The sequence below is a fragment of the Stegodyphus dumicola genome, chromosome 2 (assembly GCF_044657685.1).
Source record: "Stegodyphus dumicola isolate Sdum_Otavi_A_Nest chromosome 2, ASM4465768v1".
NCBI lineage: Eukaryota > Metazoa > Arthropoda > Arachnida > Araneae > Eresidae > Stegodyphus > Stegodyphus dumicola.
The window spans coordinates 170,522,746-170,548,001 of NC_140769.1; the positions used below are offsets into that span (position 1 = coordinate 170,522,746).

A 25,256-nucleotide genomic window follows, 5' to 3' on the forward strand; every position below is an offset into this window, starting at 1 on the left:
AACGCGAGACTGACATACCCGGTCGTGGTGACTGTACATAAAAATTTTTAATTTAACAGTTACTGTAAATTGTGCTTTTCATTTAAAAAGTACTTTTGCATTCTTGACAACGAAATTACTGTCGAAGAATCGATGTTTTCTCGTTTTAGAATAAGGTTAGATAATACTGTTCAGTAAAAAATACTTCCTATTAAGTCTGTAATATGTAATAATCCCTATGAATCTGTAATAATATCTATATCTCTTTAAGCCAAAATGAGCTTGAATGTGTAATAAAAAAAGCTGTCTCTCTTAAGCTTTTTCTAAGGAACGATTTTATTTTTAATGGAAAAAAATAGCAATTTTTAAGCAGAATGAGCATTAATTTAGAAGTCAAACAACAAAAGTCAGCGTTATCTATGCAAATTTTCAAGACTAGTTTCTATGGTTTTACCGAGCCATCATCTCGGTTGCTTGACATCATATTGTTGTTTGACTTCTAAATTAATACTTGTTCGGCGTGTTCTTTTATCTTAATTATAGGATGAGCATTATTTGAAGTAAAAGTTTTAATCTGACTGTGCGAATAATAATAGATTATATAAACAGTTTCAAATAAATTATTATAATTAACTATACATTGATCTCAAATACAGTATTTAAGATGAATGTATATGAAGCAAAAAAGTTTGAGAAACCCTTTTTCATTATCTTTTATTTAATTATTTATTGAGTTCACTAAAGGCGTTTCTCTGTGGTTGTAACTTTTCCATCGATTTTTAACCTACTTCTTGATGCCACGGAGTTTAATTTCATACATAATAAAATTCGTAATAATTCGTAATTCGCACGAGGCGCCTAAATAACCTAATTTATTGTATTGCGAAATATATAAGCCATTATCTTTTTTAATTTATCGTGGGAGACCCACGCTTTTATTATTCTCGATATAAAATTGTGGATGAATTATCTAAATACAATTATTTAATCTATTATTTCCATTAAACTATATGACAAATTATTTTCTCCGTTTACTGCATTAACTATCGTATTCGTTTTAAATGAAAGTTTATTGTGTAAAAACATTTTTTAATTGTATTTTATTCGGATTGCATATATAAACCGACAAATGTCTTCATCTAGTGGTCGAAATTTGTTATATAATTAAATATTCATTGAATAAAATTACGTTTTGTTTTGTAAAATATGGAATATGCAACTGAGATTTGATTGCACGAGTTGAATTTTGCAGTTCTATTTCTTTGTACATATGTTTCAATTAATTACAATTTTTATAGTAATGAGGAAAAATAGCAAACAAAGAGTTAATTTGAAAACAGCAACAAATTTTTAAAAAGTCGGTAACATCATGAATGTATGATGTAGATATTAGTTTATTTTATCGTTTACTGTGTAGATACTAATTTATTTTACAATTTATTACCAATAAAGTAACGGCAGATCTTTTACAGAACATTAAAATTTGCTAAAATGGAAACTCAGAAACAAGTGGAACTTAATACAACACCGCTGCGATTGTCAGAGAAATGTAAACAATAAATCATATCTGCATAAAATTAAATGTAATAATTACTAATCTGTTGCTTAATATTGCAGATTACTCGGGTGATATGAGTAGGCCGCTGAGGATGCTAAACAATTCGTCAACCTTAGTAAACTGAGCGTTGCACTAAAACATGAGTTCCCAGCAAATAATGCGTATAAAAGGAAATACGTGTTAGTCTAGTGTTTATATTCAAATAAAGTTTTCTCTATCAACGATGTGATATTAATATTTAAGTACTTAGAAAGTTAAAAATTATACCCAGATTAGATATTGGGCAGTATATTAACTCTCCTAACGTTTCGTAATGCAAGGGCCAGCTTGAATTCTTTGCGATAATTTAGTTTTTGGGTAAAATTCTAAATGAAAAGTAAGTTTTTACTGCACTACTCGATCAATAAATATAAATCCTTGAAGTACTTAATACATTAAGTATATTTAATACACTTGAACTGAGTTTTCAGAATTCCCTTCCTTTCCCTAAAGCATACAAATATCACTTATTTTCTGTTCAAATATAAAATTACATTTAAAGAATGAAACAGTGAAAAACATGTGGTAATATTACTACAATGACGTTGAAGAACTACTTACACAACTTAAGATAGACTCACCAGCGGCCGAGCGGTAACGTCGCTGAACACTGGTAGTTCGGTCCGAGGTTCAAAACCCGCGAACAAGCTGGCTGCATGGGCGTTTTCGTGGTTTTCCCCATGTGCAACGTGTATGCAAGCCAGTTTCCTTTAAAAAGTCCTCCACGAAGGCATCCCTCCCTTAAGGCATATAGCCCTCGAGTGCTTTGCCATAATCTAATAAACCAAACCAACTTAAGATATCATATTGTCGCGTGCGTACGGGTTTATAATAGATTGAATGCACAAGTCCGATAAAAAGTTAATAAAATTTTTTTCTTATCACAAGAAATATAACAAAACGATGAATTTTTGCTCAAAGATATTTGTACAATATCACACAATAGTTATATTTTAAATTACTAAAACGTTAAATAGAAAAAAATCCAAAGCGCAGAGAAAGCTAATCCGATCTCACCGCGAATTAGCTACAATCAGCAACAACAATTAAGTAAACAACTGAACTGAGGTCCAACTCCAACTTCCGCTGTATGCCGAGATGTTCATGCTATGTTCCGGCTGTCTGAATTTCGTGTACTATAGAACGGCGCTTGAAGTAGAATGAGTGAAGTACAGTAAGTCCAGGAGAACGGGATGGCGAAAACTGAACTGAAATCGGACACGAGAAAGTTCTAGTAAATTCTGCTTTCTTGAGGTTTCTGGAAAGCAAAAGAGTAGAATTACGGTTACAGCTAACACAGTAGTCAATTGCATTTTTCACAATTTAAATATAAATTACGAGACATCTATTTATTCAAACGTTAAATGAACGTGCTCCTGTATTTTTACTTTATTCGGCATAGCTTTCTCTTAAAATACGTCTCGTGCTGCATTGCTGGGGGATATAATACAATTTTAATTACAATTCTTCTAAAAATAACTAACAAAATACAAATTCCGTAGCCATATAATAATTAGCTGCCTATTCTGAAGATATGATATAACTAGAAACTCTCCATCCGTTTATCTAGGTACGTTTAGCGACAGATTTACTTTCTAATGTGAATAATATTTTAAAGTGATATAAAAAAAGAGTAATGACTGAATCGAGCAGTCGTTTGAAATAAAGTAATATTATACGTTCTTTTCGATTTATTATTATTAAATTTACATTTTTTTCTTTAATTTAGTGATTTTTAATAGCTTAATTTTATTTTTATTATATGTATGTATATGAGATATAAAATACGATGAAAATTTATTAACAAATTAAGCTTAATTGGAATAAATTGACAATAGATCTTAAAGTTTCTAATTTTCAATTAAACTACTACCCCTTCAAGGCATCCGCAATTTCTCTGCAATATCCGCATTGCTGCAAACTTTTGTCCAATCGCTGTGCAGGATTAAAGCAAAAGGTTCTGAGATTATAAATAATCCGGCCACGATATACGCCCTCTCTTTTGCTGCCCACGCTTGCTAGCTAGTCTTTTGTTTGGCTGCTTCTATTCATTTGTAAAAATGTAATGCCTCATAATTAAAATTGTGGAGTGCAGATTGTCCCCATTCTGCTATGCCACGCCAAAAAATAATCAACAAGTAATAAAGATATCTTCGGATTATCAAGAGATTTTGTAATTCATCAAAAGTTCTCGTCATCTTCTACTTCGTAATCGATATTTCAATGATCTTCTAACTTCAATTCGCCCGCAACGGTAAAACGATTGGTGTCTTCCCTAGTCAAGCACTCTTCTAATATCAAACCATCTGTAACGAGCTAAATTTTCATCATATATATATATATATATATATATATATATGTGTGTGTGTGTGTAATCTTTAAATTGTTGTTATGTACTCTAATCTAACCTTGAATAATTGTGTTTATTGCCTTATTTAATTAATGTATTATTTTAGTAACTCTGTTTACTGTTTATTGTCACACTTAATGTATCATATAGCTGATTGCATTAAGCATATCTACGTAACTCAGTCATATCTTTACCTGCTCGGGAATTATCTACAGAACTCATTAGTCGTTCACGTTGTGGAAGTGCATTAACAGTATTTAAGTTCCATCTACCCATCTCAAGTTTTGTACGTGTGGAAACTGAAATTGTTCTCCAAACCCTCATTCTTGTATTCCTGAACCATTGACTCGTTCAACACTCGGCTTACAACCCTCGGACTTTTGTAAAAAAATTAATTCCGTCAACGGGGCCACCTGGCCGATATGCCTAAATGCCCAATGGATTGGCTGTCCCGCCGTTGGTGGAAAGAACAGACAGAAATTTGCTTAAAATATGAACTATGAAGCTTTCGGTGGTATAGCTGTGACGATTTAAAGAATGTGGCATTACTAACAGAGGTGTAAAGGAAATTTAGCACTTGTTGTTTTTCGCGCGAGTGCAATACAGCTGAGGTAACTAACTATGTAACAAAAATTTCTACTACAGTACATATAAGAACAAATACGATACTTGGAGAAAGCTATGTGGAGAAAAAATACATTTATTACAGCTTTATATAAAACTAGATCTCATTTTACTGCTTAGTAAGCCCGAATTTAGGATAGAAGCGGAACATTAAAAAATTTTCCTCGAAAAGGTGAATTTATTTCTTCAATTTCCTTACAACTAGTGGGCACCTGATAAAAATACATGGTATATATGCATTCAGCAATGCGAAACCCACAAGAAACAGCTAAAAAATTCGCAGAGATGGAAAAGGTTTTAAGTGCAGGAGAATGTAAATATCGTTTTTACTTATGTTTTACTCAAATATTACAATAGAAAGAATTTCTTGCTTATTATAAAAAGGGATTTTAAAAGACCCTATTTGGGATTAAACAATACTGTTCGAAGATGATTTCAAAACTTTGAAAATTTTATTCATTTGGGATTGGTATATATACTTTCAGGAACGAAACTTATTTAGTATACTCGCCATACACTGCGCACACTTAATGAGCATGATAATGCATGAGCATCCGTTATATATAAATGCATTTAGCATTAGCATCCGTTATATGCAAGGTATCTCAAAAGATCGTTGCCAAAATTAACATGCTGGTCTGTCCTACCATGACAAAGAAGATTTACATAGGAACTTGTGTCCGAAAATGCGAACGGCGATCGCTAGAGAGCAGTGTTCGTAAGGGTACAGGGGAAGAAAGAAAGGATAATCAAAGAGATGTTAGTATGACTTTTATTAATGAACATGATTAAATCGCAGAAATTCAGAATTCGTTCCATTAGCCATAATGCATGCTTCACAATGCCGACACATGGATTCAAGTACCCGCCCAAAATGGGTTAGTGTGTCACAGATGCCTGCCGCTGCTTCAATGATCCTGACGACGAGATTCATTTCCCATGTTCCTGTCGTCTCGTACACCATAGACTTCATGTCGTAGAGACATTATGTTGATTTCAAAGCAGAAGATGTGAAAAATGAGCAATACCCTCGCCTAAGAAGGCGGGAGAAATACCTTATAATGTATTCTCACGGGTAGAATTGCAGGGAAGTCAGGTCGGGGGATCGTGGTGGCCATGTGACTGATCCGCTTCTGCTAATCCAACGATCAGGATATGTCCTATCGAGGTATTTCCGCACTGTGCTGGAACGTCAACGATCAAATTCCATAACACTCTTTGCACAAAAAGTTCATAAAGAACTGAGTTAGTAAACCGATTCATCTTTCTCCTGCAACGTCTTCGCCTGAAATGATCGCACTTCCCATTCTCCCATAAAGTCTGCGAACATTGCCCTCTAGCGGTCGCCGTTCGCATTTTCGGGCGCAAGTTCCTATGTAAATCTTCTTTGTCATGGTATGACAGATCGAAGTTTGGCAACGACTTTTTGAGACACCCTGTGTAAATGAATAAAAGCGCATATTCATGTAAAGAAATTGCAACAAGTCATGTCTGGAAAATTATATTCAGGCAAACCCACGTAATGCATTACGTAATTCAGATAACGCTCAGGAACAGCAGGTTCACAAAGGCTGCAAAAATCCAACAATAAAATGTTTGCTCTATAAATAGCATAGATATGATTCTATTCATATTACATGTATATATTATATATATAGAATATGAGCATGAATATGTACATATTCACACTCATATACGTGTGTAATAATTTTGAAGAGAAACGGAGATACTTGCAATTGTTGCCGGTAGAACAGTTCTTTTATTTCTTGACAAATGCTTTTGTTGGAGACAACATTTTTGATGAAAACACATATAAAATTGGCACTAAACGTGTCCAGCCATGAATGAATTTTTACAGTTTTATTATCTAAGGAAAGAAAGTATGGAAGCGAAGAGTATAAACTTAGGTAGCGAAATGAGTACGACTGTCTAAGGTGAAAACCTGATTCAAAATGAATTAATTTCGATTAAATTTTATTTTGATTCGTTAATTTTAAGTTTTGGCTCACAAATTTGGCCTTATTACTGGATGAAGATTTATGTAAATTTTGCGTCATTAGCGTTGCATAAGTATCATGTGAGAAAGATTAATTTTTAAATCACTTCGTTTAGAGAGATTTATTATAAGCACTTTCTATTTTCAAAAAGGAAAATGCTACTTCTAGCACTTAGTATACCTCTCTTCTTGCTGCTATCCGAGTACGATAAAAACATTTCATCTAACATTATTTTCGACGGAAGTACATCGAAAAAATAATAATACAGTCAAAAGTCGTTAATTCGGACACCCATAATCCGGAATGATCTATAATCTGGACCTCAAAGCTAAAAACTTTCTGCGCATGCGCCACGTTGGCACATGCGCACAAGCGTTTTACGCGTGCGCGTAAGACCTTGACTACTGCGCAAGTGCAGAATACGTTTTCGCCTGCGCGTTTAATGTATAACGGACGGTGTAAGCTAAAATTATCTAATTATCTATTTCAGTTAATGTTAATGATTGCGTTTTTCCTTAATCTTCGAATTGGATCCCGCTTATTATTTTTTGCAGACTGTAAGAGCAATTTTATAAAAGTAAACTTGAACTTTCGATTATGTCAAATTGAATTTCCGATGCTGGAACTTTCAAAGGATCTACGAAACGAAAGTATGTTTCGATGTCCAACAAACAAAAAGTGGAATTGCTGCAAAAAATGGATAAAGACATGAAGAATGTGACAGAGAGGTTAGTGAAAACGAAAAAATTTCGATTGACAAGTTAGTCGGTATTCTCGGCACAGCAATTAACGGGACTTGAACAACGGAACTTTGTAACTGAACAAGAAATTATGTCTGTTTATAGAATTAAAGAGAAAGTATTATCACATAAAACGAAGCAACTTAAACAACTTACATTAAAAGAAATGTTTAATAAAGTAAACAAATAAATATTAAGCTTTTTTTTTGTAAATTTTGATATCCTTTAGATCATAATTGTTCTTTATTTCAAAAATTACGCTTTCATATTTTTAATTTTAGAATTTCTGCATGCCATCTTACGAGATTTAAACTGATGATCTATAATCCGGAAAAATCGATAATCCGGAATCGCCGAAGTCCCGAGGAGTCCGGATTAACGACTTTTGACTGTAATAGTAAATTTTCGATGGAAGTACATCCATGCATCTAATTTAATCTGATAACTCCTTAAAAGCAAAGTTTATATTGTATTGTATTTTGTTGTTTTATATTATTTAAATCAATGAAAAATTAAAGCACATAAATAAACTAGCAGCAAGTTTAATATTACTTACAATACTAGACGAAAAGAACAAATTATCCTGATAGCCGAAAGCCCGGATACCTGGAGTTCATATAACTGTAGTCCTATGGTAATTTATTATTTAATATACATGATGCAAAGTTTATTAATTGGCTATTTATTTTATGTTTTTGTATTATCCCCCCCTCGGTGTTTCGATATTTTGTACCATTTGGTAGAGAGAAATGTACAGTGTCTCAAAAAAGTGATGGGACACTTGTGCTTTACAAAAGGAAACTGCAATAAAATAAATTTAAAAAACTTGTAAAATTTTTTGTGGGTGTGTTTCATACTTAAATTTAGTAACAATTATTACATAACATACATTTTCTCAAAATATTAAAATATTAATTTAATAAAAATACAAGTGTTTAGAACGGAGCAGAAAATGGCTCACTTAAGTGATGGGACACTACGTACTATGCAACAAAAATCGTCTGAAGTAAGCAATAAAAATATCTTTAGGGGTATTTATTTTTACTCAAAAGCAATTGGCAATAATTTATAAAATCGTCTGCAGTATTTCTCTCCAGTTTGTTTTGGAATTTTTGTGTTTTTTAGCTCTGTGCAGCCATGAATGCTAAACGAAAAGAAACTTTGCCTGGAATTCGAAAATTAGTTATTAATTTGCATATTGAACGTGGAAAATCTATTAGAGAAACTACTGAAACAGTTAACTTCAGTCATTCAACAGTTTTCAATATCATTAAACGATATAAAAAGAATCATATGATTCAGGATAAACGAAGACCTGGCCGACCATCAAAGCTATCCAATGGAATAAAGCGAATTATCGTTCGAAATATTTAAAAAAAATCCAAGAATGAGTGCTCCTAAAGTTGCTGCTGATTTATAAGCATTATATGAAGTAATAGTTAATTCTGAGACTATTAGAAGAGTAATTCGATCTACTGGATATCACGGTAGAGCAGCCAGGAAAAAATTCTTCGCAAGTGAAAAGAATAGAAAACTCAGACTGGCTTTCGCAAAATGCAACATAAATAAGAATTCTGATTACTGGAATGAAGTTATATTTGTTGATGAGAGTAAATTTAATATATTTCGTTCTGACGGTAGAATCTTGGTGTGGAGAAAACCCAGGGAAGAATTTCGCAAACAGAACTTGGTGCCAACAGTAAAACATGGTGGAGGAGGAGTTATGGTATGGGGGTGTACGTCGTCCGCTGGAGTTGGTAATCTTGTTTTTATTGACAGTATAATGGATCAGTACAAGTATATTGACATTTTAAATCAAAATTTGAAATCTTCAGCACGAAAATTGAACCTTCATAACGATTTTAAATTCTACCAGGACAATGACCCCAAGCACAGTGCTTTGAACGTCAGACTCTGGCTGCTGTATAACTGTCCTGAAATAATAAAAACACCCCCACAATCTCCACAATTAAATCCCATAGAGAATATTTGGCAAGAATTGGAATCAAGAATTCGCAAACACACCATTTCTTCAAAACAACAATTAAAATCGGTGCTTCAAGAAGAGTGGGGTAAAATCACTCCAGAAATCACAAAAAAATTAGTCGAATCCATCCCAAGAAGATTAAATCATGTTTTAAAAGTAAAAGGAAATCCAACAAAATATTAAAACCTTTTAAAAAGTAAAATTTTTGGATAAATATTTGATGGAAAAGTAAGTGTCCCATCACTTAAGTGAGCCATTTTCTGCTCCGTTCTAAACAATTGTATTTTTATTAAATTAATATTTTAATATTTTGAGAAAATGCATGTTATGTAATAATTGTTACTAAATTTAAGTATGAAACACACCCACAAAAAATGTTACATGTTTTTAAAATTTATTTTATTGCAGTTTCCTTTTGTAAAGCACAAGTGTCCCATCACTTTTTGAGACACTGTATGTACTTTTGAAATAAATAAAGCATTTCTTTTACTGTATGAAAATTATTTAAAAAATATTATTTATTTATTTTTCACGGGGAGATGCAAGGTAACAGTCACATAAAGGCAGCTAAGAGGTGGTATTATTTTGACAATGAACAAAATAAAACATGGCTAAAGAGAAGCGATCGCTTCGTGGAAAGCTTTCTGCTATTCTGAGATAAACTGGCTAGAAAACCACGGAAAAGTCCAAGCTGGAATTTGAACACAGGTCGAACTATCAATATGAATGCAACTGAGAACAAAATATGTAACTTAAAAAATAAATTAAAAAATGCAAAGCACTTCTTATTAGTGATTGAGGTATAAAGTTTTTATACTTCGATTGCTGAATTTTTTTTTTTGTTGTTGTTGTTGAAAGATTCTTTAAAAAATAATATAATGGTTCGATAATATTTTTTTTTACATTCACAGAAAGAAAATGGTAAATTACTCAATTAATAACATATCTCCACAGCGAACATTTATTTAAGTTGTCTTTTGACTCTTAAATGATCACCTCTTTTGACGTCACAAGCCATGTCGGATACTATGAAAAAGGATAATTAATCGGTGTTCTACTGTACTGAGCATTCTAGCTAAATTTCATAATTTTCTTTTTAAAGCATTACCATTTCTATTTCATGCCGTCTATTTACCTCTTCAATGACTAAAATAATGGGATTAAATGCTGATATTCTTGCACAATTACGCACATAAAGTAGCTGCATTTCCTCAATCGCTTTCGCTACTGCATTGCTATGATAATGAGGTTTTCGATAAAAGGTAAAAAAATTAAACGTCCGTGGTGACGTAAGCGAATTTTCCACCTACTGAGGCAGCTGCAAATTCTAGTCTAGATTCATTTCTATTGAAGATCGAAGCAAGCCTGTCGTTAATGGAGGTAAACAGTAAGACATATTCATAAATATTTATCTTTCCTAGCATTGGACTCTAGATTGAATAATAGCCTAATTTTCTTTAATTTATAGAATTTGTTCCACCTGCTTTTTAATTTGTCACTTAAAAATTCTTCTATATTTATCCAGTGTAGAAGGCAAAGAATTTTTAAGTTCTTGTTCTACAGTTAATTTCCGGTATCATATATACATAGTTTTGAATTTGTATCACTTGCTAAAACAGGAGTATGGGTTTAAATGTAAAATTTTATTGATTAGTTTTGTGTAATCATATCTGACAGTTTCAAGTTATATATAGTACATTTGTTGAAAATTTTTGCAACATAAAGTTAATTTAAACACTTCCTAAATTTGTGCAGGAATTCTAAGTGGAGGCAAAGAATGCATTAATTCTTAAAATTGAGTAACGGCTTAGCATGAGAATAATACTTTAATCATAAAATCTTCTTTTAAAACTGTAATGAAATAAAATGTTTTTTTAAATTTTTTACAGGAAAGCTGAATGTGCTAATTTAACTTATCTAATTTTACTCGAAAGGTAAAATGAGTGCTTTTGAAGTTATTGTTAATTTTAAAAGCCAGAACATGCTGTTGAAACCCCAATTTTGTGCTAATTTATTTATTGTTTTTTTAATTTGTGTAAGACACAAATGCCAGATCTAAATGTATTAGAATTTAAGAAATTAGAAGTTCAGCAATTGCATTTATTTCGTTGACGTTTGAACGTAACATCTTTGTTCTAAAAGTTTAATGATAAAATTTATAGTAAAACGCTTATTTTTGCTACATTGCCAGCATTTTGCAAACTTGCCATTGCCAAAATGATATGTAAAAATCTCATTTATAAAACGCTAAAATGATTTGAATCTTGACAAGATATAAAGGATTATTCGAAGGATATAAGCATAGCTACATAGCTATGTTTAAGTTTTTTAAATAATCTTTAATTAATTAATTAAGGGTTGAAGAGACAAAGGTTTGTTTAGGGGACAGCTAGCATGCTTAAGATTAAATACGAGAAACTATGCGAGAGCTAACAGCCTAAGATTAAAAATGCCTTCTTGGTGATCTTTCTAAGGAAAACTGGTTTATATTTATGTTACACATTGGAGTCTCCATTTAACTGCTTGAGTCACAGCCGGAATGAGTTACTTCTGTTCTGCGACTTTAGCTATATTTGACCGGTGGTTAGGTATAATAGACAGGAGAAACGAAGTCTCACTTTGAGTGACATCCTTTTTTTTTTCTGCACTACACAGAAATTTGAACACGTCATATGGCTGATCGTAGAATCATCTAGCTGAAGATAAATGGTAGGCGCATATCACTGGTCTGTGAAACAAGCAGCTGTGTTTGTACCTACTCCCACGAAATAATTGTGACTGCAGTTGGAGCGGCTTTCTGAAACAACGATGTCGAGTTGTTTATTGTAGTGCATCTGAAACAATTCTGGGTACTAAATTATATTCATATTCCTGAGAAAAGTATTACTGAAAAATTAGTAAGTAAATCTTTGTGCTTCTTACTGAAATTCTGTACTGAACTGATTAAATATCAAATAATTTTGTTATCATTAAAAAAGAAAAAAGAAAAGAAAACAGGAAAATACTGCAGCCGAAAATCATATCTTATTGTTAATCTTATTGTTAATCTATTGATAATTTTAGCAATCTGAATATTTTATGCTCAAACTTTATTCGAAGATTATCAGTGAATATGAATTCTTTTATAATGGATGTCGTTTACATAAATAACCGAAAATATACTAACAATTTGCTCAAGGCCATCCATTTAACGTCTTTTATCTTGAAATGCAGAGATTTCATAAAATATATGAATTTTTTATCATAAAATGGGAAAATAATTTAAAAATTTTTATTTTACACTTTTCTGTGTGACGTCGAATAACTTTCATACCAGAAGAGTGCTGCTATTATAGTAAAAGACATTTTAGATTGCAAACTATATTTTCTCGAAATGGAAGGAATCTGTAGTTATCAATATCATCTTACTTCGTTTGGGAATACAACTTCTATGTAATAAAAATTGATAAGAAGCATTAAAACTATAGAAATTAGGCAATTTTTGTGTTTTCTCAACAAATCGAACAAGCGTCGAAAGACGGCGTTGCTGTTGTGTTGTGGGAGTCCGAGAGTATCCTATTTTGTGATGAATGATGCGTTTTCTAAATATGAGGCTCATATGTAAATATTTTCATACATGTAAGCTATTAAATTAAACAATTAAAAGGAGCGGAATGAACGAAGCATTTTTGTGGTGCTTAGTGCGAGATATGAGAAAACAACTCTATAATTTTGATTATTAGCACATTCATTTTGCTGTTTGAAGAACGCTTAGTTTGATAAATTTTCTTGAGACAGATATAGCATTTCTCTAAACTCAGCGTCAATTTATAGCTGAATATTAATTATGATTCCTAAGCAGAAGTGCTCCTTAAATGGCATTAGCCCAGAAGGACTATTAATTTCGTTTTGGCATTTTGCAATGAATCACTAGAAGCAGCTTATCACATTTCAAATTGTTGCCACCAAATATTACAGCCTGTATTATCTTTAAAGAAATTAAATGATGAAGAATCTGCATAAATGTATCTATTTGTGTCGCACTGTGATAAAACAACGGTACCTAGAGCCATCCAATTTTGAATAACGTAATCTTCCACGGAATATGGGCATCTGAAAGCTCTAATTTGGAATTTGGAATTTGTTTTATTATTGATTTAATATTTTTTAAAACTTTAACAAATTTTTTATTAACAAATTCAGCGATTTCAAAGCGAGCAAAGACAACTCTGTACGGTGGAAAAATATTTGTAGCTCCTGCGCGCATGACTGTGTATCCGAAATCCTAATGACATAGTCATTTTAAAATTACTTCGCGATATTGCTGTTGTACTGAATTTTATGATTTTTACTATTAAATATCATGTCCGAAGAACATGATATTTAATAGTAACACATTATCATTTACATTACGCCCAAAAGGGCTGTAAAAAAACGCCCCTTTGGGCGTAATGTAAAATCTGAAACTTTTTTTTTTTTTTTTTTTAATTTTGCTGTTGAATTGTATACGGGGTAAGTGCTAAGAAAGTAATGCTTAATAATAAAGCTAAAAAGTTAAGGAAAAAAAAAGGTTATTAGGATTGAGTATAACTGCACACTGGTAGACTGCAAGCTATGCGAGAGCGTGAAACGTTTTAACAAAATCCTTTCGGGCGACCGTTAAAATCTGAGAACTTTCAGATTTTGTTTTTTAATTATCTGGTTAAAACTAATTTTTTCTAGGACTAACGTTTCGGGAGGAAACCTCTATCATGTGTTATTATTTCATCCTGGGATAAAATCGTGTTCATAATAATTTAGTTTAATTAGCAGATGCCAATGCAGTTGGCGCTTCATAAAAATCATTCATTCATCTTCAATGTTTTGACAAAAAATTTCTTCATGCAATTTTTAATTAGTCGTTATAATTCGAATTTTTAATTAGTCGTTTTTAGTCGAATTAAATTAGTCATTAAAAAGCAATTTCATCTAGACTTCTCTGCATGTCCATATTATTATATACTATATATTCGGGGTGTTTGGTGTGCTGCTTGAACCATGAGGCCGATTATTATCGACCAGGAGGGTTGCAGCACTCTCATATATTACATTACATTGCTACATATATCCAGGAAAACATATTGTTTTATACAATGTGCGTCATAATGTCATATTGTTTTATACAATGTGCGTCATAATGTCATATTGTTTTATACAATGTACGTCATAATGTCATATTGTTTTATACAATGTGCGCCATAATGTCATATTATTTTATACAATGTGCGTCATAATGTAGACTTATTTCAATATGACGAAGCACACCAGGGCTATCTACCGAAGAAATAAAGCACATGAAGAGATCCTACATGGAGGACCTTCTAATGAAAACCGAATCATATTACGCATGGGAAAGTCCATGAAAACCAAACATGCAGGCAGCCTACTCACTGGAATCGGACTTCCAGGACTCAGTGGTCTTGATTCGCCTCGTCACCAGTGGGCATGCGTTTCATTAATAAAATAGCTTTCTAAAATACTTACAGTAGTTAAACTACTGTAAGTTTTTTAGAAAGCTATTTTATTAAAAACTTACAGTAGTTTAACTACTGTAAACTACTGTAAGTTTCAAAATTTTTAAATCTTCACACAATCGTCTTTTCCCAGAAATCCAGAACATTATGATGAAATTGTATAGCAACTATTTATATTCCTGATTTTATATTCATTTGAAAAGAAATATTTAAAAAAATACTCTGATATTTTTCTGTTTATAATATTTTACCTCCAAAAATTATATTTATAAAAAAAGAAAATATAAAAGGTTTTAAATTTTAAATTACGTGCAAAGGGCGTTTTATTAACATTATGTGTGTTCTTCGCACTTAAACCATAAAAATTTAGTTCAAAAGCAATATCGCAAAATAATTTTAAATTGAGCATGCCTTTAGAATTTCCGATACGCAGTCTCATGCGCTGGAAATAAAAATGCTTTTTTTTTTTTTTTTTTTTTTGTGTGTGTGTGTGTGTGTGTGTGTGTGTGTGTGTACAACGTTGCTATTGCTCGCTTTGAAATCCTTGAGTTTATTAATCAAAAATTCGTTAAAGTTTTAAAAAATCTGAAATCGATAATAAAACAAATTTCAAATTCCAAATTTCGGCTTCCACATGCCCATATTCACAGTAGGATTACGTTGTTCAAAAATCGGTGGTTCTATGTACCGTTGTTTTATCACAATGCGAGAAACATACATTTATGTAAATTCTTCATTATTTAATTTCTTTAAATATAATAGAGGGCGATAATATTTGGTGGCATCAGTCTGAAAATTGAAACGGATATTCAGAGTGATTCAACGCAAAATCACAAAACGAAAACAATAGTCTTTCAGGAGTCTTTCACCTTGAAAAAAAAAAAAAAAAAAAAAGAAATGCAGAAAGTAATGGAACTTTTAAAATTAATTTTTTTGAGTTATGCATTCATTTTATTCAACACTGTTATGATATTTACTTTTCTGAGTTTGCATCTGTAGGTATTAATCAAATGGCAGAGAAACATGCCAGTGTAAAATTTAAAATTAGGCAAAAAAGCAATCTTATTTTGGCGAATTTGAATAACACAGCAACTGATTTTAAGGGTGATTAGAAGAGGGACTTTTGTCTGATCACCCTTGAATTCGTTAGAGTTTTAATGAAAAATCTGCGCCAAAGTCAGGTGATACGCCCTTTTAATTTAAAAAGAAAAACGACATATTTGAAGGAATTTTTCATATTTTTCACTCTCTCTCTATATATACATATAGACATGCAATATTTGAATTTAGCAAACATTCTGTATTCGTATACAGTAAATTTAAAGTTAATTAAAATTTAAATTTTAAATTATGAAATTTTATTTACATACAAATATTATTGCTGCGAACTAATTTAATATATCATTAATTAGCTTTATTATATCTTCCTTTAAATCTTCTATTTCAGTACATATATTTTTATTTTGATTATTAGGCTGTATAAAGTGTTACCTATTACTTTTCTAGAGATATTAGAGTTTCAATTAATTAGTTTAATAGTATCAAACTGGAAATTCCTCCTTTTGTCATATAATTTAATTTTGCTGTGTTTTATTATGAGCAGGTATAGGTATTCAATATTATCTTGATTCGTATTAGTTATATTAATTATTAAACTATTTGGGTAAATTTTGAATTGTTCAAAAGCAGAATTATTATTGAAAATTATAATATCATCATTTATATTCATCATAAAAAAGAAATAGGTTTTATATTTGTGTGAAACTGTTTACTTCCATTGGAATTCTTCTCACCTGCTGAAAGATCTTATTATTGAATTAAATGTAGCTATTAAATAATGCATAATGCAGGTAAGTCTTCCATCTTTCAATTCAAAGGATGTTAAGCATGTCAGGAAAAAGTTGTGGGAGCTGCATTAAACTAGTAAAAATTTCTTCCAATGGTAGAGAAGTATAAAGGTTTTGAAACTCATAGTTGTTAATGTTCTTGAGTTCTAAACTTTTAAATTTATTGAAAATTGGAGCATTATTATAAATATCCAACTATAGTTATGTTGCTCGTTAACTAGTTGATGAATTAAAACACAGATTTTTTAAGTTTAATTGAAAATATATAATCTATATTCTTTTTATAATTATTTGTACCATTTGATTTAAATCTAAATTTGAGTGGTGATTTATGGAACTTAGAACATATGGATTTGCTAATCTATTGTAGTTAGATGGTTGTGTAATTTATAGTTTCTTATGAATTGGTTCAGCTTTTTCGCAATGACATTTTCTTGTGTATTGGAAAGTTTGTAGTAATGGCATTATTCAGTTCAGTATCAATTAGTGAGCATAAAAAATTTTCAAATAATGCTGAAATTATTACTGGCTTTGTCAATTTTGGTGATTACGAATTTTTGTTTCAAATCTTGCAAAAGAGGACTAAGAAAATTCCATAATAAATTGCTGTTAAATTCAATCCTTCGAATTCTTTGCTTCAGTTCTTCTAACACTTCATGTTTCCAAGCTATAAAGACAGACTTTGGAATTTTTAATTTGTAACTAGTTTTAATTATGAACTCGTCGAGATTTTTTCGAAACTTCTAAAACTGTGATTTTTGCCAATTTTCAATACTGGTCTAAATTTTGTGCCTTTTTCTATTAAGTTTCTTAAAAGTTGGTTTTGAACTATTGTTAAATTGCCAGTAACAATATGTTTATGAAATACGTCTACGTAAGTCTTTGTACTAAAGCTCTTTGCAGTATCAATGGGCTGTAGAATCTAGATCATGGTGGTTCATTAGCAATTTGCTGAGAAGTTTTTGGTACTTGAAAGCTGGTGAGATTTGTACTTTAGTAGCTGGAAATGGTTGTTGACATTTTCTGAAAATTTTGCGGAACTGAATATTGTCATAGTTCATGTGTAGGAAGTTGATTTTGCAGTAATATTATTGTACTTGTTATCAGTAGAGAATTTAAAATTGCAAAAATCTATAACAAGGTCTTTGATTATATAGTGTCCAGTAAATTGAAGTTTAACAAAATTTATAAGTTTCATTAAGAATTTGTGCTTACAAATATGCAACTAAGTAATGATATTTTTGGTGAAATTTCCAGTTAGAAAGTAATTAATAATATTATCGTTTAACTTTACTGTATCTATTATAGAGAATAATTAATTTTTCTGTTTATTACCTGCTCTGGTTCCTCGTAATGTTTGCTCATTGAATAATTTAAAATGTCTGTAAGTTGGAATTTCAGAATTTAATTTAATGTATTGGTTGAATGTATTTAGTTCATATGGGTAAAGTATTTTGAATTTAAGCATGTAGAGTGACTCTTGAAATAATCTTTCTTTGTATTCAGGTAAAATGTCCAAAATTTGAATACTAATTTTGCTGAACTCATGTATTTGAAAAGGTTCTAATTATGCTGTATTAGGTGTGTTAAAATTAGTAGCAGCGAATTTTTTAAATATGTGCTCTGTGGCTGTTAATTCTAATATTAAGATTATTTTCGGTTTGTCCTACATATTTAAAGGTTAGAAGTGTTACGTGAGATAAGATAAGTGCAATTACATTGTTTTGTGGCTGGGATATTAAAAGGCATAGTACTAACTTTACAAGTAAGTCACCTGCTAGAATGACATTTATGGAAATTTATGTAATTGAGACGAGCCAATATAAAAGTAAAAGAGAGCTTACATACAATACAGTGAATTTTGAAACTAAATTTTCTTAACTCAATTTTTGGACAGGAAAATTTTAAAAAACTGGGAATTTAAATGGTATTGTTACGTTATTTTCTTTCTTTGGTACGTTCGTTACGGGGTTCGTGCGAATTTGGAGTGAATAACTACGACACTTGATAAAGTATCAAATCACACTTTATTGATCAGTATTCTCAGGACAACACCAAAACACGTTTTCACAGTCATCGAAGAACTACTATACACACGCTGTAGCAATCAGGGACACACCCTACAGACAATCAGGCTATAACGTTGAAGACAGCTTCAGTGCAAAGTACCAGAGTACAGCTCCCGACTCGGTCAGTTTCGGAACTTCACGTACTGTCGAGACTCTCCACGTTGCAACTCGCGAAGCACTCGACTATACACTAGAGTACAGCTTCCGTCTTCTCGGCTCAATCGTTCCCGGAGCTCAACACGCTCTAAGATGAAACTCGACGATGCACTAAGAGACTCTCTCGATGCACTCGACGACCAAATCGGCACTCGCTCGCTCACCAACTATCAACTGGATCGACTCCGCACGGACTGACTAACTCGATACTAACTCTCCACGTACCAGCAGGGTTTATATAGCTTTTGGTTTGTGTTAGAGAACATTCTGATCTAAACCGGTCAGAAGTCATTCCAGAAGGTTCTCCAACCGTCCATGGCATATCGCCAATTTTGTCGCCAAACGGGTGATTTCTCACCAACTGTGGCAACCCTTCCGTCCCTTGCCATTTTCTAGCTACCCTAAACCTGCTTTGCGGAAAGCTGTCTTACCGAGCCTGGACATTTCGTAACAGTATTGCTAATTTAATTCACTAAAATTTGAAAATTTAAAATGAACTATTGTATTTAATAAAGTTTAAAAAACTAAGTGCAAAAAATTATTATCCGGTAAACTAAAGAAATTAGATTAAATAAAACCAAACTATTAGAACTTGAATGTTACATTTTGGAAAAAGATCAATTAGACAAACAAAGTAGGTAATTAAAGCTAAAAGCTGCTAAGTGTAAACGAAATTGTTTCATAAGAATAAATAGTAAAGTTAAATTAAATTTAAATAATTCTCTTGTGCCATTTCTGCAAGGAATGAAATTTGAATGTAATAAACATTCTCTATTCGTATATAACAAATTTAAAGTTAATTAAAATTTAAATTTTAATTGCATACAAATAAATGATTAATTATTGCTGCGAACTAATTTACAATATCATTTAAATTCTAAGAGCGTATGTAAATTAAGTGCAAGTTTCTAAATCTATGGATAAATATAATATTAAAAAATTAACATAAAAAATTTATAAAATATTTCTAAGACTAAATTAATTCGCATTAGTGAATAATCGTTGAGCGGGCAGGAGACAGATCTTATCAAGGGGAAGTTGCCTCCAAACTTAACTCTTCAATTACTGAATTCGTGTTTCGTCATCCATATAGGCATGGGAATAGTAATATTCAAAAAAATAAATTAAATGTAGTAAATTACTAAAAAATTTTAACAAAAAAAATTTTGAGAAATTTAGAACTTAAATTGACTTAGAACCAAAATAATAATAATTAAATGTAAAGTGCCTGTGTAAAAAAGGTAGAAAACCAAAGTTTAAAAAAAAAAAAAAAAAAAAAAAAAAGCAATTTAGAAACCTTTGCCTATTTGAAAACTTTCCCGACACGAATTATGCATGTAAATCAAAAATAAACTATACACAATCTATAAAAATTACTAAAATAATACTAAAAAGGCATTTAAATAGTAAGTTTTTAACTTACCTAACTACGTTTGTATTTCGGAGAGTAGAGCAGCATTTGTTAAACTGAGGTTGAATAGTTTGTTTCTGCTAACTGTATAAGTAGAGTGCGCTAATATAAGTTGAGTGTTAAGCTGCTACCTGTGAGATCTATTGTAAAAACCTATTCTGTAAACCCTTAAATAATGTAAAATGTAAAATGTGAGTTCTGTGTGCAAAGATGTTGCTGTAAAGCATTGTAAAAATGTGTAAAAAATTGAAAAAAATTAGGACGGTCCTTTCCACTGTGCCTTTATCGTTTTGTTTATGGGTCGCATTCTAGATATCAGATGTCACCTCTTGCTGGGATACACCTTAAGAAATTGCTGTCTTGTCTCGCACTAGTCAGTTTGTAGAGATATTAGGGTTTTTTTTTTTTTTTTTTTTTTGAAGCAGGCAAGATGAAAAATATGCAACGACTTCGCCAGGAATCGAACCGCGGACCTCTCAATTACGCGCTGAGCTTACAGTCTACTACACCACGAAGGCTCGCTAAGAAGGCAGGAGAAATACTTTATATACTCGCTCTTTTAAAGGGCGACTGGGGTTTTTACGGGACCCAATCGCCAAATCCTGGGTATGGAGAAACCTCATCCAACACTCTTTTATTTCGGGCGCCACTGTAGAGACATTAGGTATATTTTTGGAAGCAGGCAAGATGAAAAATTAGCAACGCCTTCACAGGGAATCGAACCACGGGTCTCTGGAATATCGGCCCAGCGTGCAGAACCACTACACCACGAAGGCACGCTAAGAAAGTGGGAGAAATACCTTATATACTCCCTCTTTTAAAGGGCGACTGGTGCTTTTAGGGGACCCAATCGCCAAAACCTGGGTGAGGAGAATCACAGTCAACACACTTTTAGTTCGGACGCCACTGGAGAGATACTAGGATTACTTCTGGAAGCAAGGGAAGTGAAAAATTAGCAACGCCTTCGTCGAACCTCCGACCTCTGGAATACGCTCCCTGCGTGCAGACCAGCACACCACGAAGGCATGCCAAGAAGGCGTCAGAAAATACTTTATGAGTTGTTCTTCACAGTTAGTTTATCCTTTCTTTTTCGGTTCTATCAAAATTGGAGAGCAGTGAGCAATTTTTGTGTTTTTTTTTGAAGTGTTAATATTTTTAGCTACAGATTGAGTCATCTGCATGGATGACGAAGATTAATCTTTCACCTCACTATATAAGAAGATTAATCTTTCACCTCAGAGCTTTCTGCATTTGTTCTTATCGTGGGATTTTATTATTTTAAATATGTGAATTAAGCAATTTTTTAACGGAGAGCAAGTTTTTTAATGCGTGCTAATGTAGTTTTGCTGTTTCAAGCTGGATTGAACACCTGATTTTATAAGTATATAATTGTTTAAAGTAGATGATATTGAATGAAACGAAAGAGACTATTACAGGCACTACTGTAAAGTCTGAGCCGTGAACTCAGTTGTAAGAGGATGGTATCTGAAAATGAGTGGCTTTATTATGGAAATAACCATCAGCTTATCAGCGAATGACATTTCCAGTTTCTCAGGATTCAACGCTATAGCGAAATCAACGCATGTCTATATCTTCCCCAGACGAAAAGTGATATTTGTGGGTGCTATTGGTAATTTTTCTGTAAAATGTGAATATTGTGGTACTATTTCATTTGCTTTTGAGCAAATAAAAATCAAGCTTAATTGCTGCCAACAGAAGCATAGCTATGGTTTTCAGCGCCCCGGGACAACTGAAAATTTTGCGCTCCTTTCTGTGCGCCAAGAATGGAAAACATTGCATTCTAAAATATTGTGACATCAGTTTGGCGCCTCCTGGATGCTACGCCCGGGGACAGATGATCCCCCTTTCCCACTCTAGCTACGCCACTGCTGCCAGCATAACAAAGCTTTAACCCTGATATCCCATATATACATCAAATTTATGAGAAAAAATATTTTAGTAAGTAATCTGCATGCCTTTGAAGTATAACAATAATCCGCATTAATTTTAGAGAATGTGTTTCTGTGTTTGTTATAAGGAGCTAGAGTCTTTAGGTTTCTCTGAAGCAAGAGACATGAAAAATGTACAATCCCCTCGTCGGGACTCGAACCCTGGAGCTCTCGAATGCACGCCGAGTGAGTTACCGCTACACAAAGTATGCATGTTGGAAGGAGGAAGAGAATACCTTAGATACTCCCTCTTTTAAAGGGGGACTGAGGATTAGAAGACCGAATCATCATCAAATCCTGGTAGTGACGAATTATCGTCCACGACCTTTTAGTTCGGGCGCCACTGTAAGAGTCATTAGGTTTTTTTTATGCTGGCGATGTGAAAAATGTGCAATTCCTCACCCCACTCGTATCCTGACCTCTTGAATATGTGCCGAGTGTGCTACCGTTACACCATGAAGTCATACTGGAAAGAGGGAGAAAATAACCTTATAAGGAAATTAGCAGCTGCTAGGGACTGGAGAGAATTATGGTCCATTTACACTAGCGAAAATTTGAGCCCAAAAAAGACACGTTCAAATTTGACGGTGCCGCCTGACAGCTTTTCAGTGGAATTAATAACATGGCTGAGAAAATATTTCCAAGAGATCTGTTGTCCTACCGCTTCATCAGCTTCCTCTAGTCCCTCACTAAAGTTGCTGAGTATATCTTTTTGCAAAGAATTCTCAACTACGTCGATATCTATAACACATTGATTGCTGAGCAGTACGGGCTCCGGAAGAGGCCTATACAAGCTGGTGTGCCACAAGGGTCTTTCCATGTCCCTATTCTTTTCAATATCTGCACGAACGACATCCCGAACGCACGTTTCTCGACATTCTGGTCACATGTAACACATCCAACTTCAGTACTACGGTTTACCGTAAACCTTCATCGATTTGCCTTCCACCACACTTTAAATCATGCCATCCGACTAAACAAAAGTTAGCTTTATTTTATTCCTATGTTTTCCGTGCTCTTCAAGTTTGCTCCTCCAAACTATTCCTTGATGAAGAACTAAATTATTTAAAGGCGATGGCTATTGATAGGGGATTTTCACCCAACGTTATTAATCAAGCAGTTAAAAAATTCTCATGTCAACACACTAAAAGGCACACTCTTGTTTTAGGAGATTATAAAAATTCTGTTGTCATTCCCTTCTTTCCATCAATTAGCTATAAAGTTGCACATATTTTGCAGAAATTTAACTTTCGGGTTGTTTATTCTCCCATCAATAAAATTCCGAGTTCCATACTCAAGGACCGCATTCCGGATATGAATTCTTGGGATATTTATAGGATTCCTTGCCAGTGTGGTTTGATTTACATTGGCCAAACTAGGAGAGCCTTAAAATTTCGCGTCAAGGAACATGAGGCATATGTTAGGAAAAAGGAAACACAGAAGTCTTCTGTTGCTCAACATTTTTGGTCCGAAAATCACACTTTCAATTTTTCTGCTGCCAAAATTATTCAAAAAACATCTTCCATTGGAGAACTGGATTTTCTAGAGGCATTTTACATTCAAAAAAATCTTTCTGTTCTAGTTAACGATCCTAATTTGAATCCATCTTTGCCTTCGGCCTCTAAAGAAGTTATGTTTTAGTTCTGGTTTCACCAACAGATGGCGCCACTTGCTTATTCTTGTCCAGGCTTTCTTATCTTATCTAATCATTATTTCCTATCTTGTTCATTTGCGATTTTGCAGCTGAGGATGGTGGTTCGGTAAAACCATCGAAACTAGTACTGTGAAAATTTTGAAAATATAACGCTGATTTTTGTTTTTTGACTTCTGAATTAATAACATAGTTATTGTGAGAGCGTGAAGTTAAGGTTTTCCAAAATGACTCATTACAATAATTTTATTGATGCATTTTTTATGCTATGAAAAAGATAAAGTTCTGGCGAAATCAACGCTTTCGCTGTCACTCATGAATTTCCACAATCAACATATTTTCAAATTTAATATAGTTTGTAAAATGTGCCGATATTTCCGCTGCACGTAAGTTTCCCTTCTGGGTATGCACAGTAAGCGAAAATCTTCTAACTTTACTAAATCAGGTAAAGGCATGGTGACATGTTTCGGGACTTGAATACTCTGGTGTTCTAACGCTAAAGGATCTAAATGATTCCAAAGCTTAAGAATGCAGCTACTGTATGATTACGTCGATTCTGAATTAAAGAAGATAATATAAGACGTGCTTCTTCTTACCTGTGAAATAAAAAGGCACTAGAACTTAAGTTATCTGAACTTCAATAATCTGGATCGTTTGCCTTTCTATTAAACCGTGCTTACTGCTAATTTTTACACCTCAGAGGAGATACATTGTTTCAATTTAGCATGTAAAATCATGTCCTAATCTTTAGCCAAAATCATGCATCTGAAATTGACTGACAAACGACGAAAATAATGTACAGACAATCCTTGGTAAATGCTGTTGAAGGATACGAAAGACTCATTATTTTTCGCACGGCTTTGCTCTCAGAATGTTGCATTTCACAAAGAATAAGTTTTTTAATTTTATCGTTCAACATATACAAGCATTTATTAGTAAAATGAGCGACTTAGAAACAATAAGCACATTTCCTAAGGATTTAAATCTTAATTAAAAAATTAATAGTGTATTTAATCGAAATAAATTAAAATACTAAAAATTTCTAATACACACAACTGATAGAGGCTTGAAGATTCTTGGGCAAGAAACACTAGTTCTTCCCGTACTTGCTCCATCTCTTTCATGTTTCCTAGAAAGTTATTTTAAAAGAGAAAGGTTTCCAGGATAGTATTAAAAACGTTAAATGAATTCAATAAAGTGCTGCGCGGGCGCCAACGCTGGGCTAAGCATATAGCAACAATAGAGGACTTTAACATTGATAGCACAGATTAAATTGTTAAATCATGCCTATTATTTTAATAAAATTCAGTCTGGGAATTAAATGAACAGCTCTTATTATAAATTGAAAGGCAAGTTTTAGCTCATTTTATTTCACTTCTGTATATATAACGTACATTACTCATTCTA

At 32.6% G+C, this 25,256-nt stretch overlaps 1 protein-coding gene across 3 annotated transcripts in view; it reads left to right on the forward strand.

The window, feature by feature from the left end:
- The first annotated feature begins 10,521 nt into the window (after positions 1–10,521).
- The window catches only part of LOC118180456 (uncharacterized), a 33,228-nt gene continuing 18,493 nt past the window's right edge, over positions 10,522–25,256 (forward strand). The window contains exon 1 of one of the 3 annotated variants that reach the window (XM_085811444.1): positions 10,522–10,654. The gene's annotated coding sequence lies outside the window, so the exon portion shown is untranslated. Of the gene's footprint in view, positions 10,662–11,979; positions 12,172–25,256 lie in introns of those variants that run through there. The other 2 variants (XM_085811445.1, XM_085811443.1) reach the window with 2 other exon arrangements.